The sequence below is a fragment of the Bombina bombina genome, chromosome 7 (assembly GCF_027579735.1).
Source record: "Bombina bombina isolate aBomBom1 chromosome 7, aBomBom1.pri, whole genome shotgun sequence".
Taxonomy (NCBI): domain Eukaryota; kingdom Metazoa; phylum Chordata; class Amphibia; order Anura; family Bombinatoridae; genus Bombina; species Bombina bombina.
Genome location: NC_069505.1, coordinates 224,800,286 through 224,820,586, shown reverse-complemented (window position 1 = coordinate 224,820,586; position 20,301 = coordinate 224,800,286).

Sequence of the window (20,301 nt, the reverse complement as noted above, 5' to 3'; positions counted from 1 at the left end):
CCCAGGAGCTGTTATATGAAGGAGACATGGCTCCATGCCAAACCTGGCTGTTTCCGCTGCCTTGGATGTACGACTTGTAACGGTTTGACAACTGGAAAGACATTCAGACATCCATACAAGAACAAGGTCTTCAGCATTAAACATCGGGTCACGTGCACTACCAAATACATAGTGTAATTGTTACACTGTGTATGCGGTTTATTCTATGTGGGAAAGACAATTGATGACCTCCGCACACGAATGGCCAACCACAGGTCGGCCATCAGAACAGCTATTGATCGTGGGGACTCAGATCAACCAGTGGCCAGGCACTTTGCCCTGGCCAAACACTCAGTTTCTGATTTAAAGTACATAATCATTGACCATGTGCCCCCACTTGTGAGAGGAGGAGACAGAGGGAGACTATTATTGCAACAAGAATCCAAGTGGATTTTTAATCTGGACACCATGGCTCCACAAGGCCTCAATGTTAATTTGGACTGGCATTGCTTCCTGTGATTGACATTTTTCAAAGCCCTGCTTTAATAATCACTACTCTTATTAAAATGTTTTTGTTTTTCCCTCCCTTTTATTATTTATTATTTCTGATTTTCGTTTATGATTTTTAATTATGTATTTTGAAATATGATGCATTGTGGCCTCCTGCCTATCATGTATATATACTGTTGCTACTATGTGCTTAACGTTTGCATAGCACACATAGGAATTTCAGTCCATTTATTAGACTAGTCTCCATAGATTAATTTTTTGTAAAATTTTTTGTAAATTTTTTTGTAAAGTTTTGTAAATATTTGATCTCATAGGAGTTATTTGATCATGTACAAGTGTCTTTTATACCTATACAGGATAGTGGACGTACCTTCGCCGTTCTGGCATATGCATCACTTTGCTTATAGGACTGTCCTTGCCTGATATACATGGTGTTTGGATTATATAATATCCCCGTTTGATTCTGACACTAGTATCTGATATCCTCCTTATGCCAGTTACTATCGGTAATGTGGAATGAATAGCCACACTGGGATATTAGTAATGGTTCCTGGCTTGTTTTTGTATATAATATATAATATATTAACATTAGCCTAGATGGTAATAATATAGATACGATCTCTGCAATTCTGTCATAATTGTTGGAACTTTCTATGCACACTCCTGTCACTTTATGTCAATTTTATTGTTACTTAGAGACTGTCGATGGGCGTCCTGGTTGCCATGACAACCGATGATGCGGTGACTCATGCCGCGGCTGTCTGACTTCCGGAACGCCATCGACAGTCGTGCACTTGGGAGCGGGTTATGGCTATAAAGGGTGAGTTATATGTTTTATCTGTAAGAAGTTGTCTGAAGACGGGGGCAACCCCGAAACGTCACATTAAACTTGTTTGCTATTACTAAGACCCGGTGAGTGCTTTTTACCTGTGGATGAATATATATATATATATATATATATATATATATATATGCACAAACAGAGTAATACAGCGCTATAAACCTGGACAGTCCCAATCTGTAAACTTATGTACTAGTATTGTCCTATGTGTATAGGTCTCCCTTTCTTTTCTTCCAATAACACCAATAGTGATATCTGGAGGAAGTCAAAGTTAATTTCTTCCACCTGCAGCCTAATCCCAAAGGTAAACGAAGGGTGGGCGTCACTTCCTGTTTATTAATGATACGGTTTTTCAATATTTGACTAGTGAAAAGTGCAAGTGACTGGCAAGTCCAACAGCAAATAAGCAAACGCATATAGCCCCGCCCAGTGTGTTCTTTTCTACACAATTCTCAGAATAACGCTTGTGAGAGGATTTCCTCCAGGGTAGATATTGCAGCCTCCTTTTTCGAAGTGGTTAAGTTTCTGCTGGAGAGTTGAGGACTACATATAAGGAGAGAAGCACAGGTTGCAAGCACAAGGGGATTAGATTGCCTTCTTTAGTGGAAATTCACCACTCAGAGTTTTATCTATACCTCATAAGGTTGAGGTGGAAACACGTGAGTTTGCATTTGTCACTGCACTACAGTATTTTTAACAAGTGTCTTGATATACTACACCAGGAGGTTTCTTTTGCTGTGCGCCCTTCCCTCTTCTGTTCCAGAATATATATATATATATATATATATATATATACACAATAATATCAAATTAAATAAGTACAAAACATTTATATTCACAAGCACAGTAATAACAAGTTAAAATTGTGAATCAATTACTATTGAAAGTTCAATTGAGGTCTAATAGACATAAAAAGCCTGATAAAAAGAACATATATGAATACATATAAAGAATAATTAATATATTAAAAAGAGTCCCAATGGAGGAAAAAACATCAATGACTCCTGATAATGAATACAGTAATCAAGAGGTTGTCAAATGTTCATAAAATCAAAGTTAAGAGATCAAAATCCTGGTCCCTTTTGGGCATCTACTTACATTCTTTTACCTCAATCAATATGAGGTAAGGGCCGCACAGTGTAGGGAAGGTCTTGTCACAGACACCAGGGATAGCTTGTCTCCACATTGTTTAGTAGTGATATCCAGCGTTGTGCAAATATGCAGTCACAGATCACTGTTTAGTTGTTGGCTGGTGAATCTCAGCTATATCAGTTAGTAGAGGGGGCCACACATGCTTCTAGCAGCTCACACTGATTCAAGCAGCCTTTCCCTTCGTATTTAAAAGGACACTGAACCCAAATTTTTTCTTTTATGATTCAGATAGAGCATGTAATATTTAATTTTTTTATTTTATTAACAAGCATCAGGAATTTCATTACAACATAATTTCATGTATAGATGAGAGAAAAAGGCAAAAAATAAGGAAGAAAAGGAAAAACATCAATATCAGTTCTTATAATGACAGAACTTAATCAAAACTATAAAGTATATTTTAACTCTCATCCAATACACAGCATGATACTTTAAACCTGTCTATCTGATGCCCCTTTTCTTTTTCCACAACCCTTTTTTTTTTTTTTTTAAATAAAAAAAAAAAACACAAAAACAAAACACAACATGACAAACAAGAAAGAAAAAAAAAAAAAAAAAAAGACGGGGGGAAGCAAGAAGGGGGGGGGGGAGGAAGAAAAAGAAAGAGCAAACTGAATAGACAAAGATCAGGGCCTTAATTATTCATTAGTTAACTTGCAGAGATCTACCAAATTCCCAGAAGAACAAGCTCCGTATTTCTAAAGGGATAAATTAAATGTTCAATTTTGCTTGTGGGTAAAGCCTTAATGAAGTCTGACCATTTAGAGAAGAAATTCCCCACTTCTTGGTCATTCTGTAAGTTGGTATCTAGCTGTTCTATTATGCATTGTTTCTTCAAACAATTCTTTATCTCTAGTATACTTGGTATTGCTCGTGATTTCCACTTCTTCAGTATTAAATATCGGACAGCGAGAATTATCAAAGTAGCTATTTTAAGTTTATCTCAAGGGAGGCCAAAGTCCTCCAGTGGGAAAATTATATTTAGAGGAGATAATGACAGTGAGGATATTCCTAATACGTTGACCATCCAGTATTGTGTTTTCTGCCAGCAATTCCTTATTTTTGGACAATACCAGAACATGTGGATGAGGTTAGCCGAGGGGTAGGAGCATTTTGGACATTTATTAAAAGTATTACTTCGGCATTTAGCTCCCTTCTCCGGTGAGAAGTATGTCATAAATAATAATTTAACGTGTGTCTCTCTCCACGTAGCGGAGAGGGTAGCATGAGCTATCGCTTGAATTGATAAGGTAATTACAGAAGTTTCTCCTAAATTTTCTGATAAAGTATTTGTCCACTTAGCCTGCAGGTTTTCTAATATTTCTGGGCCTTTCATGGAGGCCAATCTCTGGTATATATAGGAGATGGATGTTAGGCCATTCTTAGCTAATAAGATCCAGTTCTCAAGTATGCCTAGGGACCATTCCCAACCAAAGTCGTTTACCAACTTAAGGGCAAAGTGTCGTGCTTGCAAATAAGCGAATTTTTTTTTATTAGGAATATGGAAGTCCTTTTTAAGAGAATCGAAAGTTTTAATACATTTATTTTGGAAGTCAAGTAGTTGGTGGATATTCTGAAGGCCTAGGGATTTCCAGTTAAAGAAGAGAGCAGATTGCATACCCGCTTGAAAATTTGGGTTATTTAAGAGAGGTAGGTGTCGTGATGTTCTAGTCTGGATATGTAGCATTGAACAAATCTTTTTCCACATCTGGATTGGATTGTAGATAGACTTAATTTTCTTTAATATGGGTGGAATTATCTTTTTATCACAATGTAATAGGGCTATCAAGGAGCATGGGTGGGCTATGTTTTTTTCGAGTTCAAGACTTGTTATAGTTAGCATTGGTTAACCAATCCATTGCTATTCTAGCCTGAAAAACTATATTGTACAATCGGATATCTGTCAGAGAGAGTCCTCCCTGCTCGACCGGAAGCATTAATTTAGATAGAGAGATCCTAGGTTTCTTATTTTGCCACAGAAAGGAATGAAGCGCCGAATTAAAGGATACAATATCTCTTGTTTTTAAAATGAATGATGTATTCTGAAGTACGTACAAGATTTTGGGGAGGAGGGTCATCTTGTAAAGTGCAATACGGCCTGACAAGGATAAGGGGAGTTTTTGCCAATTTTTAAAAGCTTCTCTAATTTTTTTAAGTACCGGAGGGACATTTAAATCATACCAGGCATTAGGATTGGAGGAAATCCATATGCCTTGATATTTAAATGCATTTTGAACTATAGTGAATGGAATGTTTGTACAAGAATATTTGGTATGTGTAAGCCAATGTGTAAGCCAACAAAGCTCCGATTTTAAAACATTTACTTTATAACCGGAAAAAGAACCGAATTGGTCTATAATAGCAAGAAGTTTTGGGATGTTTCTAGCCGTATTCGAGATGTAAAGCAGTACATCATCTGCATATAATGCAATTTGCAGTTCTTTCCCTTTAATTTTAATCCCTTGAAGTTGATGGCGAATCTGGATGGCGAGTGGTTCGATAGCCAGATCAAACAGAAGAGGGGAGAGAGGACACCCCTGTCTAGTCCCTCTCCTCAATCTTATATCAGGAGTCATATCCCCGTTAACTTAAATTCTTGTATATGCATTACTGTATAAATTGTTGAAGGAGCGGAGAAAATTACCTCCAAGGCCAAATTGTTGTAACGTAAAGCACAAGTGATCATGATGTACCGAATCAAAAGCTTTTTCGGCGTCGATAGATATAATTGCTTTATCAGAGATGTCCTCTCCCCTCAACCCCTCCGAATCCAGCAGGTTAAGGTATTCTATTGTCGTGAATACCTCCCTTATCTTGGCAGATGAATTTCGCTTTGAAAGAAAACCTGCCTGGTCACTATGTATAATGGAAGAAAGTAAAGGTTGAATTCTGTTTGATAAGATAGATGTAAGGAGTTTATAATCTGTATTAAGGAGCGCTATGGGTCTGTATGACTCTTTTTTTTTTCCGGATTTTTCCCCTGTTTCAGGATAAGAGTTGTATAAGATGCAGTGAATTCCTTAGTTGGGATGTTACCTGAAATGTATATAGCATTAAAAAGAGAAGTTAAATATTTTATTATCTCGGGAGCTAATATTTTGTAAAATTCATTTGGAAGTGCATCAGGTCCTGGTGCTTTATTAGAGGAGAGATTTTGAATTGTTATAGCAATTTCTGCTTTGGTAAAAGGGGATTGTAACGTTTCCAATGAGTCTGGGGTCAGCGTTGGAAAAATTATTTGATTCCAAAAGTTTTCTCGCTGTGAGATATTAGAGTTTTTAAAGAATACAGGGACTCGTAGTATTCTGCAAATATTCTGGATATTTCTTCGGGGGAGTTAAAACTTTTATTGCCACATGATATAGTTTTTATTATAGATGAGCCTCTTTCAATCTTCACTAATTTTGCTAAAAGCTTCCCTGTTTTATTACCATAGTGATACAGTTTAGCCTTCAACCTAAGATCTCTTTGGGTACTTTTATAGAGCAGAAGAGCATCTCTCTCCGTCAGTGCCGCATTGTATTTAGACCAATTCTCGGGTGTTTTGACTAAAATATAACGGTTGTATGCATTTGTGACAGCCTTTAGTGCCTCAGTCTCCCTTTTTTTCATTTTCTTAGTTTTAGAAATGGAATAGGCTAGTATTTCCCCATGAAGGACTGCCTTTGCAGTTTCCCAAAATAAAGCAGGTTTAGAAGTATGTTGTTGGTTAATAATTGCGTATTCCCGAAATCTAGAAATAAGCCAGTTTTTACATTTTAAGTCGTTTGCGAGATAACGAGGGAAAGAAAAACCAAAATTCTTGTTCCCTGACGAGATTAAATCAAGTTCAAGAGTAATCGGGGCATGGTCCGAGATAGTAATACGTAGAATATTAGCAGTTACTTTTGACTTGCAGAATCTTTCATCGATCAAAAACAGATCGATTCTTGAAAGTGATTTATGCGCTTTCGAATGACATGTATAGTCTCTAAGATCCGGATTTTGAATCCTCCATATATCACAGAGCTTTAAGTTGCGGAAGAGTTTAATAAACAATTTAGACTCTAAGTTGTCTCTCTTGGTTTTAACTGGAACAGAGTTCTGTCTAAGCCTGTCAAGGGGGTGCTGGGGAGCCATGTTGAAGTCGCCAGCCAGCACTAGATGGCCTTCAGCAAATGAGAATAGCTTGTTTTGCAATGTTTCCCAGAATGGGAGATTAAAGACATTTGGGACGTATACGTTACAGAGTGTGTATAATACTTTTGAAATTTTAATTTTTAGCATTAAGTATCTACCTTCCTGGTCCGTATCTACCTGAATAACCTCATAGGGGAGTCTCTTCCCCAGGGGAATCGCGACCCCGCTCTTTCTTTTTACTGTAGAGGAGAAAAAAACATCTTTATCCCAGGAAGACTTAAGAGCATGTAATATTAAGCAACTTTCAAATTTACTCCTATTAGCAGTTTTTCTTCGTTCTCTTGCTATCATTATTTGAAAAAGAGGGCATCTAAGCTTCTTTTTTTTTTTTTTCAGAACTCTGGACAGCACTTTTTTATTGGTGGATGAATTTATCCACCAATCAGCAAGAACAACCCAGGTTGTTCACCAAAAATGGGCCGGCATCTAAACTTACATTCTTGCATTTCAAATAAAGATACCAAGAGAATGAAGAAAATTTGATAATAGGAGTAAATTAGAAAGTTGCTTAAAATGTCATGCTCTATCTGAATCATGAAAGAAAAAAATTGGGTTCAGTGTCCATTTAACTTTAGCTTGTTTTTGGACACTGCATTTGTTTAATTATTCTGTAATGCATTTCTCTTTGAGAAATTGATTTGACATACACTGTTTAACTTTGAATTTCCTTTTACTTTGGATTCCTTTGCTATCAGGGGATCTATATTTACATACTATTACAAAGGTATGTTTTTCTTTGGTATTAAGATTTATAGATTTACAGTTACTTCTTAGTACTTATTTTTTCTTTTAATTTGTAGGTGCTAATTAAAGTACTAGAGAGAGTTCATCTACTGAGATTAGTCTCATTGCTCTCTTACTCCTAGCCTCTGCTTGATTACGTTGTCCTGGTAAGGGATTATTGTGAGTTGGGCCTCTCAGTCATTGATTCCAGTTTGTTTTATTCTGGAACAACAGTACTTCACCCAGGACCGGTACTAGGATTTTTGGCCACAAAGGTGAGGATACACACAGTCACAGACACTAATACACATATACAGACACACACTAACACACAGTCACATCACCTAATACACATATACAGACACACTCTAACACAAAAAAAGTGCTGCTGCACTGCAAATATTTAAATGACTATGTAATGAGTATGTAGTAAGATAGCGGACAGAGCCAGGCCAGCATTGAATGCTTGTAACCAATTTGACTAGGTTTTCATATGTAAGGGAAGCCACAAAGCCCACAATGCATTGTACATGCCCCTAAATAACGCCAAATATTTAATGCATTTGGTCAATACCCTCTAAACATTTAAATGTTGCCTAGAGTACATAGGGCTCAGCAAAAGCAAGTCTTTTAGACCCCCCTCTTCCCACACTCAAAGATAAGAGAAGTATTATAGGGAGCAATTCTGTGATATCTGCAAGTCAGTTAAGTTATCTGCGATATCAGCAAAGCTGGAAATGAACAATTTCCCTTCAGCTGACATAGCAATACCTGAAAGTAAATGATTGTGTAGCTTGCTTGCATATAAACAAAATATTTGTTTTTGCATGGTTGGACAGTGAGCCCATTCCTAACAGACACAAGCACTTCTCGACCCTATTTCTTCCTGTTATTAGGAGACACTATCACATCTGGAAACTGTGATTTACTATTTGTTCAGTTCAGCACTAACCTTTGTGGCTCCTATGACCTGTCTGCCTGTCAATTTGATCTCAGCAAGTTCTTCCCGTGCTGCAGTTCAAGCTGTCTGGGGTGAAAGATGCCCCTGCCCCCTCTACAGGCTCCTGTGAAAATACACTGCCTTTACACCCTGCTGTTCCACCTCTGCTCAGCTGCTAGCTAAGCAGAAGATGTGATACTGTCCATGTACCTAGCAATCAGCTACCAATGCGTTCCAGCTCTGCTGAGGCATTTTGTGAAAAATAATAAGTGTTAGAGCCAGCTGTGTAATAATCATCCGGCGCACATAATTTTTTCCACTGACACTGCTTTCCCAATACCGGCAGCCAGGCAGATCCGGCGCCCCCCTGCTGAGGGTGGACTAAGGCGGCTACCTTACCAGAAAACGAGCCCTGACTTCACCTGACACTGGCAAAGATGCGAGCCTGGCCAGGAAAACGGTTTGCTATTTGTTACAGATCTCATATGCCTCTAATTAAATAAAAAAAACTGAAAGGGGTCTATAATAGCCCCATACTGTACCACTAGAAATAAGTGACCCCTCAATTAAATTTAAAAAAAAAAAAATCTTCCTATTCAAATTTTCTCTCTAACTCAAATGGGGAGGATAGTAATCTGTGGTGGTAATCACTGTATTGAAAGGGCAGACTCCCCTCCTTTAAATTAATCATATCTTCTCCCTGTAAAAGATATGGGGCTGAGATATGGGCTTTTAAATCCCTTCTCCTGGGCAACTAAAGTGACAGGGAAGTCTCTGCTAATGTATACACCTGATGAGATCACAGGGAGTTCCCACTGCAATTATCATTGGGGATGAAGACTGCAGAATTCTTAGGTATCAGGTGTACTAGGAGGGATGAATGTTGTCCTTCTCACACTCTTAGTACAGGGACGACAATGTATCATCATTTGAACTTGAGTGGTTAAAGGGACATTTAAGTATTTTTATTGATGCAAAGAGTAAATATTGAATTGCAAAGCATCTATTTTTTTTTGCAAAATGTGCATTTTTTTTTCTTGGGACACACCCCTTGCAAAGACCATTCTATGGCCTCTAGTTATCAAGCCGTCAACCGCAAATACGCTGGAATTCCGCAGGGTATTTATGGCGAGGCTAATTCACCATAGTTATCAAAGCCTACTGCCTGGCAAAAGTAGAATATAGTGACGTAACCTACGATCCGCCGGACCCAGTCCGACACAGATCGATGGTTACGTCACTACAGATGTTCCGAAAGCAAGTTCGGCACAATCTGACTACTTTTGGTAGTTATCAAACTACTACCAGGTACGCTTGCCACTATTCCGGGCCAGCGTACCTGGATTTCAATCCGCCGCCCTGGAGGCGGCGGATCCCATAGGAATCAATGGGAGTCTGACCATAGAGAAAGCTCATGTTCACTGCTGCCCATCAATATCCCATTGATTCCTATGAGAGATGTCTGCACCTAACACCCTAACAAGTACCCGAGTCTAAACACCCCTAATCTGTGCCCCCTACACCGCCGCTGCCTACTTTATACTTATTAACCCCTAATCTGCCCCCCCCTACACCGCCTCAACTAAAGAAATTTATTACCCCCTAAACCACCGCTCCCAGACCCCGCCGCAACTATAATAAACATGTTAACCCCTAAACCGCTGCTCCCGGACCCCACCGCCACCTACATTAGACATATTAACCCCTAATCTGCCGCCCCCTATAACGCCGCCAACTACATAAACTTATTAACCCCTATCCTGCAGATCCCAGACCCCGCAGCTACAAAATAAATTATTTAACCCCTAAACCGCCGCTCCTGGACCCCGCCGCCACCTATATTAAACTTATTAACCCGAATCCTGCCCTCCCTATACCGCCGCCACCTATATTAAAATTATTAACCCCTAAACCTAACGCCTAGATTTAGAGTTCTGCGGCCAAAGGGGTGCGTTAGCTACGCGTGCTTTTTTTCCCACGCACCTTTTAAATACCGCTGGTATTTAGAGTTCACAGGATGGCTGGGTTTTCAGTGCGTTAGGCTCCAAAAAGGGAGCGTAGAGCATAATTTAACGCCACTGCAACTCTAGATACCAGCGGTGCTTACGGACGCGGCCAGCTTCAAAAACGTGCTCGTGCATGATTCCCCCATAGAAAACAATGGGGCCATTTGAGCTGAAAAAAAACCTAACACCTGCAAAAAAGCCGCGTTCAGCTCCTAACGCAGCCCCATTGTTTTCTATGGGGAAACACTTCCTACATCTGCACCTAACACTCTAACATGTACCCCGAGTCTAAACACCCCTAACCTTACACTTATTAACCCCTATTCTGCTGCCCCCGCTATCGCTGACCCCTGCATATTATTATTAACCCCTAATCTGCCGCTCCGTACACCACCGCCACCTACATTATAGCTATGTACCCCTAATCTGCTGCCCCTAACACCGCCGACCCCTATATTATATTTATTAACCCCTAATCTGCCCCCTCAACGTCTCCTCCACCTGCCTACACTTATTAACCCCTAATCTGCCGAGCGGACCGCACTGCTACTATAATAAAGTTATTAACCCCTAATCCGCCTCACTCCCGCCTCACTAACCCTATAATAAATAGTATTAACCCCTAATCTGCCCTCCCTAATATCACCGACACCTAAATTCAATTATTAACCCCTAATCTGCCGACCGAATCTTGCCGCTACTGTAATAAATGGATTAACCACTAAAGCTAAATCTAACCCTAACACCCCCCTAAGTTAAATATAATTTAAATCTAACAAAATAAATTAACTCTTATTAAATAAATTATTCCTATTTAAAGCTAAATACTTACCTGTAAAATAAACCCTAATATAGCTACAATATAAATTATAATTATATTATAGCTATTTTACGATTTATATTTATTTTACAGGTAACTTTGTATTTATTTTAACCAGGTACAATAGCTATTAAATAGTTAAGAACTATTTAATAGCTAAAATAGTTAAAATAATAAAAAAATTACCTGTAAAATAAATCCTAACCTAAGTTACAATTAAACCTAACACTACACTATCAATAAATTAATTAAATAAAATACCTACAATTACCTACAATTAAACCTAACACTACACTATCAATAAATTAATTAAATACAATATCTACAAATAAAAACAATGAAATTAACTAACTAAAGTACAAAAAATAAAAAAGAACTAAGTTACAAAAAAATAAAAAAATATTTACAAACATCAGAAAAATATTACAACAATTTTAAACTAATTACACCTACTCTAAGCCCCCTAATAAAATAACAAAGCCCACCAAAATAAAAAAAATGCCCTACCCTATTCTAAATTAAAAAGTTCAAAGCACTTTTACCTTACCATCCCTTAAAAGGACCTTTTGTGGGGCATGCCCCAAAGAATTCAGCTCTTTTGCCTGTAAAAAAAAACATACAATCCCCCCCCCAACATTACAACCCACCACCCACATACCCCTAATCTAACCCAAACCCCCCTTAAATAATCCTAACACTAAGCCCCTGAAGATCTTCCTACCTTATCTTCACATCGCCGGGTATCACCGATCGGTCCTGGCTCCGAAATCTTCATCCAACCCAAGCGGGGGCTGGTGATCCATAATCCTGCGGCTGAAGAGGTCCAGAAGAGGCTCCAAAGTCTTCATCCTATCCGGGAAGAAGAGGCGATCCAGACCGGCAACCATTTTGATCCAAGCGGCATCTTCTATCTTCATCCGATGAGAAACGGCTCCATCGCGAAGACCTCCAGCGCGGATCAATCTTCTTCCTCCGACGTCCAACTGAAGAATGACGGTTCCTTTAAGGGACGTCATCCAAGATGGCGTCCCTCGAATTCCGATTAGCTGATAGGATTCTATCAGCCAATCGGAATTAAGGTAGGAAAATTCTGATTGGCTTATGGAATCAGCCAATCAGAATCAAGTTCAATCCGAATGGCTGATCCGATCAGCCAATCAGATTGAGCTCGCATTCTATTGGCTGATCGGAACAGCCAATAGAATGCAAGCTCAATCTGATTGGCTGATTGGATCAGCCAATCTGATTGAACTTGAATCTGATTGGCTGATTCCATCAGCCAATCAGAATATTCCTACCTTAATTCCGATTGGCTGATAGAATCCTATCAGCCAATCGGAATTTGAGGGACGCCATCTTGGATGATGTCATTTAAAGGAACCGTCATTCGGCGAGTAGGCGTCGGTTGAAGAGGATGTTCCGCGTCGGCTTGGAAGAAGATGGCTCCTCTCCACTCCGGAAGAAAGAAGATTGAAGATGCGGCTTGATAGAAGACTTCATCCCGATGATGGACTTCGAACTTCAGCCCGATGATGGAGTTCTTCAGCCGCCGCTTGGATCCAGACTTCAGCCCGAGGATGGACGTCACTCTTCAGCCCCCCGCTTGGGCTTGGATCAAGACTTCGGACCCTCTTCTGGACAGATCGGGACCCGGTGAGGTGAAGACAAGGTAGGGAGATCTTCAGGGGCTTAGTGTTAGGTTTATTTAAGGGGGGTTTGGGTTAGATTAGGGGTATGTGGGTGGTGGGTTGTAATGTTGGGGGGGGGTATTGTATGTGTTTTTTTTACAGGCAAAAGAGCTGAATTCTTTGGGGCATGCCCCGCAAAGGGCCCTTTTCAGGGCTTGTAAGGTAAAAGAGCTTTGAACTTTTTTATTTTAGAATAGGGTAGGGCATTTTTTTATTTTGGGGGGCTTTGTTATTTTATTAGGGGGCTTAGAGTAGGTGTAATTAGTTTAAAATTGTTGTAATATTTTTCTAATGTTTGTAAATATTTTTTTATTTTTTGTAACTTAGTTCTTTTTTATTTTTTGTACTTTAGTTAGTTTATTTAATTGTATTTATTTGTAGGTATTGTATTTAATTAATTTATTGATAGTGTAGTGTTAGGTTTAATTATAGATAATTGTAGGTATTGTATTTAATTAATTTATTGATAGTGTAGTGTTAGGTTTAATTGTAACTTAGGTTAGGATTTATTTTACAGGTAATTTTGTAATTATTTTAACTATTTTAGCTATTAAATAGTTATTAACTATTTAATAGCTATTGTACCTGGTTAAAATAAATACAAAGTTGCCTGTAAAATAAATATTAATCCTAAAATAGCTACAATATAATTATAATTTATATTGTAGCTGTATTAGGGTTTATTTTACAGGTAAGTATTTAACTTTAAATAGGAATCATTTATTTAATATGAGTTAATTTATTTTGTTAGAATAAAATTATATTTAATTTAGGGGGGTGTTAGGGTTAGGGTTAGACTGAGCTTTAGGGGTTAAAAAATTTATTAGAGTAGAGGTGAGCTCCGATCGGCAGATTAGGGGTTAATACTTGAAGTTAGGTGTCGGCGATGTTAGGGAGGGCAGATTAGGGGTTAATACTATTTATTATAGGGTTATTGAGGCAGGAGTGAGGCGGAATAGGGGTTAATAACTTTATTATAGTAGCGGTGCGGTCCGCTCGGCAGATTAGGGGTTAATAAGTGTAGGCAGGTGGAGGCGACATTGAGGGGGGCAGATTAGGGGTTAATAAATATAATATAGGGATAGGCGGTGTTAGGGGCAGCAGATTAGGGGTACATAAGGATAACGTAGGTGGCGGCGCTTTGCGGTCGGCAGATTAGGGGTTAATTATTGTAGGTAGCTGGCGGCGACATTGTGGGGGGCAGGTTAGGGGTTAATAAATATAATATAGGGGTCGGCTGTGTTAGGGGCAGCAGATTAGGGGTTCATAAGTATAACGTAGGTGGCGGTCGGCAGATTAGGGGTTAAAAAAATGTAATCAAGTGGCGGCGATGTGGGGGGACCTCGGTTTAGGGGTACATAGGTAGTTTATGGGTGTTAGTGTACTTTAGAGCACAGTAGTTAAGGGCTTTATAAACCGATGTTAGCCCAGAAAGCTCTTATCTACTGACTTTTTTCTGCGGCTGGAGTTTTGTCGTTAGATTTCTAACGCTCACTTCAGCCACGACTCTAAATACCGGCGTTAGAAAGATCCCATTGAAAAGATAGGATACGCAATTGACGTAAGGGGATCTGCGGTATGGAAAAGTTGCGGCTGAAAAGTGAGCGTTAGACCCTTTAATGACTGGCTCCAAATACCAGAGGGCTGTAAAAACCAGCGTTAGGAGCCTCTAACGCTGGTTTTGACGGCTACCGCCCAACTCTAAATCTAGGCCTAAGTCTAACACTAAGCCTAACCCCCCCTAACTTAAATATTATTTAAATAAATCTAAATAATATTACTCGTATTAACTAAATTAATCCTATTTAAAACTAAATACTTACCTGTAAAATAAACCCTAAGATAGCTACAATATAACTAATAATCATATTGTAGCTATTTTAGGATTTATTTTTATTTTACAGGCAACTTTGTATTTATTTTAACTAGGTACAATAGCTATTAAATAGTTAATAACTATTTAATAGCTACCTAGCTAAAATACTTACAAATTACCTGTAAAATAAATCCTAACCTAAGTTACAATTAAACCTAACACTAAACTATCATTAAATAAATTAAATACATTACCTGCAATTGCCTAAAATGAAATTAAATTAAATAAACTAAACTAAAGTACAAACCCCCCCACTAAATTACAGAAAATAAAAAAGAATTACAAAGAATTAAGGAATTAAGGTAGGAAAAATCTGATTGGCTGATTACTTAATTTAGAATAGGGTAGGGCATTTTTTATTTTGGGGGGCTTTATTATTTTATTAGGGGGCTTAGATTAGGTGTAATTAGTTTAAACTTCTTGTAATTCTTTTTTATTTTCTGTAATTTAGTGGGGGTTTTTATACTATAGTTTAGTTTATTTAATTTAATTTTAGGTAATTGTAGGTAATTTATTTAATTTATTTAATGATAGTGTAGAGTTAGGTTTAATTGTAACTTAGGTTAGGATTTATTTTACAGGTAATTTTGTAAGTATTTAGGGGGATTAGATTAGGTGTTATTAGTTTAAAAATCTTGTAACTGTAATATAGCGTTTGTTTTTTTTGTACTTTAGATAATTTAATTTAATTGTAATTGTATTTAATTTATTTAATTATAGTGTAGTGTTAGGTGTAATTGCAACTTAGGTTAGGTTTTATTTTACAGGTAAATTTGTAATTATTTTAACTAGGTAGCTATTAAATAGTTCTTAACTATTTAATAGCTATTGTACCTAGTTAAAATAAATACAAAGTTGCCTGTAAAATAAAAATAAATCCTAAAATAGCTACAATATAATTATTAGTTATATTGTAGCTATCTTAGGGTTTATTTTACAGGTAAGTATTTAGTTTTAAATAGGATTAATTTAGTTAATACAAGTAATATTATTTTAGATTTATTTAAATAATATTTAAGTTAGGGGGGTTAGGGTTAGTGTTAGACTTAGGTTTAGGGGTTAATAAGTTTAATATAGGTGCCGGCGGGGTCCGGGAGTGGCGGTTTAGGGGTTAATGAGTTTAATGTAGGTTGGGGGGGTGTAGTGGGGGGCAGGATAGGGGTTAATAACTTTAATATAGGTGGCGGTGCGCTCCGGGTGCAGAGGTTTAAGGGTTAAACAATTTATTTAGTTGCGGTGGGTTCCAGGATCCGCAGGATAGGGGTTAATAACTTGAATATAGGTGGCAGCAGTGTAGTGGGGGCAGGATAGGGGTTAAAAGGTATAATGTAGGTGGTCCTACCCGGGGTCCGGGAGCGGCGGTTTAGGGGTTAATACATTTATTATAGTTGCAGAGGGGTCCAGGAGTGGCAGTTTAGGGGGCAATAACTTTATTTAGTTGTGGGGGGCTCCGGGAGTGGCAGTTTAGGGGGTAAAACAGTATAGTTAGTGTGGGTGCTTAGTGACAGGCTATCAAAAAAGTTGCGAAGAAGCCGATGAGCAGCGAGATTGATGACTGTCAGTTAACAACAGTCCACTGCTCATCGCTCCGTACTTGGTGCCCTGCTTCTTGACAGCTTTTTTTATAACTTTGGCGAACGTATTCATGTCCGCGGCGGCGATGGTAGGCGAGCTAAGGCGAGCGTATTGGGCCGCCGAATGCAGTTAAGTAGATGGCTTCATAACTAGAGGCCAATATATGAATCTTATTTCCATGTCTGTTAAATCAGGGACATAAATAAATAAGCTTTAACAATGATCAAGCTAGAATCTTAAATACCATGGGGCCTATTTATTAAAGGACTTGCGGATCTGATCCAGCAATACGCTCTCCGCATTTAACATTGCCACCAGCAGGGAGGTGTCAATTAACCCGATCGTACTGTCCGTCTCATCAGAGCAGGCTGACAGGGTTGTGGAGCAGTGGACTTAAGACACGGGCCCTCGAGCTGCATTCGGAGCTTGATAAATGGGCCCCAAAGGCTCAGAATACCAATGGATACTCTCATACCTCTCTGGTGCAGCTTTTACAGTTAATTTACAGTAAAAGCAAACAAATAAATAATGAAAGTTCATTGTAAAGTAATCTTTGTCATTGTATAGCCCTACTTTTTTACCAAGAATTTTGCTCCACAATCGGCCAGATTACGAGTTTTGCGTTATGAGCTGTGCGGTGGTAACATGCAGTTTTTTCTCACTGCTCACTTACCTACAGCGCTGGTATTATTTACAGGTTTTTACAAATCCGGCGTTAAAAGCAAGAAGTGAGCGTAGAGCAAAATTGAGCTCCACACTGCATTCCAATACCAGCGCTGCTTAAGTCAGTCAGCGGTGAGCTGGTTGTTCGTGCTTGTGCACAATTTCCCCATAGACATCAATGGGGAGAGCCGGCTGAGAAAAAGTGTAACACCTGCAAAAAAGCAGCGTAAAGCTCAGTAATGCAGCCCCATTGATTTCTATGGGAAGCACATTTTAAATTACACCTAACACCCTAACATGAACCCCGAGTCTAAACACATCTAATCTTACACTTATTAACCCCTAATCTGCCGCCCCCCACATCACCGGCACCTACATTATATTTATTAACCCCTAATCTGCCGCTTCGGACATCGCCGCTACCTACATTATACTTATTAACCCCTAATCTGCTGCCCCCAACATCGCAACACCTACATTATATTTATTAACCCCTAATCTCCCTCCCCCAATGTCGCCGCAACCTACCAACATTTATTAACACCTAATCTGTTGCCCCCAATGTCGCCACCACTATTCTAAATGTATTAACCCCTAAAAATAAATCTAACCCTAACCCTAACAACCCTCTAACTTAAATATAATTTAAATAAATCTAAATAAAACCTACAATTATTACCTAAATAATTCCTATTTAAAACTAAATACTTACCTGTAAAATAAACCCTAAGGTAGCTACAATAGATCTAATAGTTACATTGTATCTAGCTTAGGGTTTATTTTTATTTTACAGGTAAGTTTGTATTTATTTTAACTAGGTAGAATATTGACTAAATAGTTATTAACTATTTAATAGCTACCTAGCTAAAATAAATACTAATTTACCTGTAAAATAAAACCTAACCTAAGTTACACTAACACCTAACACTACACTACAATTAAATAAATTCCCTACATTAAATACAATTAAATAAATTAAATTAGCTAAATCACAAAACCCCCACTAAATTACAGAAAATAAAAAACAAATTACAAGATCTTTAAACTAATTACACCTAATCTAATAGCCTTATCAAAATAAAAAAGCCCCCCCCCCAATAAAAAAAACCCCTAGCCTAAACTAAACTACCAATAGTCCTTAAAAGGGCCTTTTGCGGGGCAACTAATTACAAACAACGACCCCAACAGTAAAACCCACCACCCACACAACCAACCCCCCAAATAAAAGCCTAACTAAAAAACCTAAGCTCCCCATTGCCCTGAAAAGGGCATTTGGATGGGCATTGCCCTTAAAAGGGCTTTTAGCTCTATTGCTGCCCAAAGCTCTAACCTAAAAATAAAACCCAACCAATACACCCTTAAAAAATCCTAACATTAACCCCGAAGATTCACTTACCGGGAGAAGTCTTCATCCAAGCAGCAAGATATCCTCAACGAAGCCGGCAGAAGTGGTCCTCCAGATGGGCAGAAGTGGTCCTCCAGATGGAGCGGGTCCATCTTCAAGACATCCAGCGTAGAGCATCCTCATCAATCGACATCTACTTCAGAATGAATATCTCTTTAAGTGACGTCATCCAAAATGGCGTTCCTTAGATTCTGATTGGCTGATAGAATTAGAATCAGCCAATTGGAATTAAGGTAGAAAAAATCCTATTGGCTGATGCAATCACAAATAGAATGCGAGCTCAATCCTATTGGCTGATTAGATCATCCAATAGTATTGAAGTTCAATCCTATTGGCTGATTGCATCCGCCAATTAGGATTTTTTCTACCTTAATTCCGATTGGTTGATAGAATTCTATCAGCCAATCAGAATCTAAGGAACGCCATCTTGGATGACTTCACTTAAAGAGATATTCATTACGAAGAAAACATTGATTGAAGAGGATGCTCTGCGCTGGATGTCTTGAAGATGGAGCCGCTCTGCATCGGAAGGATGAAGATAGAAGATGCCGTCTGGATGAAGACTTCTGCCCATCTGGAGGACCACTTCTGCCGGCTTTGTTGAGGACATCTTGCCGCTTGGATGAAGACTTCTCCCGGTAAGTAAATCTTCAGGGGTTAGTGTTAGGATTTTTTAAGGGTTTATTGGTGGGTTTATTTTTTAGGTTAGCGGAAGATTAGGGGTTAATAAGTATAATGTAGGTGGCGGCAATGTTAGGGGCGGCAGATTAGGGGTTAATAATATTTAACTAGAGTTTGTGAGGCGGGAGTGTGGCGGTTTAGGGGTTAATATGTTTATTATAGTGGCGGCGATGTCCGGAGAGGCAGATTAGGGGTTAGAAATTGTATTAAAGTGTTTGCGATGCGGGAAGGCCTCAGTTTAGGGGTTAATAGGTAGTTTATGGGTGTTAGTGTACTTTTTAGCACTTTAGTTATGAGTTTTAGGCTACAGCGTTGTAGTGTAAAACTCATAACTACTGACTTTAGAATGCATTAGGAATCTTGAAGGTAGAGGGTGTACCGTTCACTTTTTGGCCTCCCAGGACAAACTCGTAATACCAGCGCTATGGAAGTCCCATAGAAAAAAGGGTTTACGAACTTTACGTAAGTCAGTTTGCGGTAAGGCCAAAAAAGTGTGCGGTGCCCCTAAACCTGCAAGACTCGTAATACCAGCAGTAGTGAAAAAGCAGCGTTAGGACCTGTTAACGCTGCTTTTTCATCTTACCGAAAAACTTGTAATCTAGCCGAATATATTTAAATTATAATAATAAAATAAAATAGAGAATACAATGACAAAATATTGAGTTTCAAATATATGTCAGCATAATCAAACAGATAAACTGCCAGCAACAGGGGTGCAGACAGATATCTAGTAAGAGACACCACAAAAAAATAAAAATAATATATAAAGGATATAAATGGAAATAAAAATAGAAAATAGATACTGTAAAATATAAGATATAAAAAAATAAATAAAAATAAAATATTAGGTAAGTACCTAAAAATACAAAATAAGAACAAAAAAGCCACGATTTACGGATATGTAGCATTGTAGCAATATCCACACAGTGATAATCAATTTAAAGAAATTAATAAATAAACAAAAAATTAAAATTAAAAACTAAAAATTTGAATTACGAATATGTAGCAGAGTCCATACAATGATTGGCAAACCACCAAAATAGGTCAGTGTAACAAAGTGCAGATATGTAACAATGTCCACACAATAGTTTCCAAACAACAAAATAAGTCAAAGTCCCAAATTACAGATATGTAGCACAGTCCACAAAATAGTTTTCAGGCAGCTCCTCTGGTATGTCGTGCCCTGACACAATATGAAGATCTAGAAAAGAGACAGAGGGCGCCACATAGTGCAGATAAATGAGGAAAAAAATGAAGGGATAT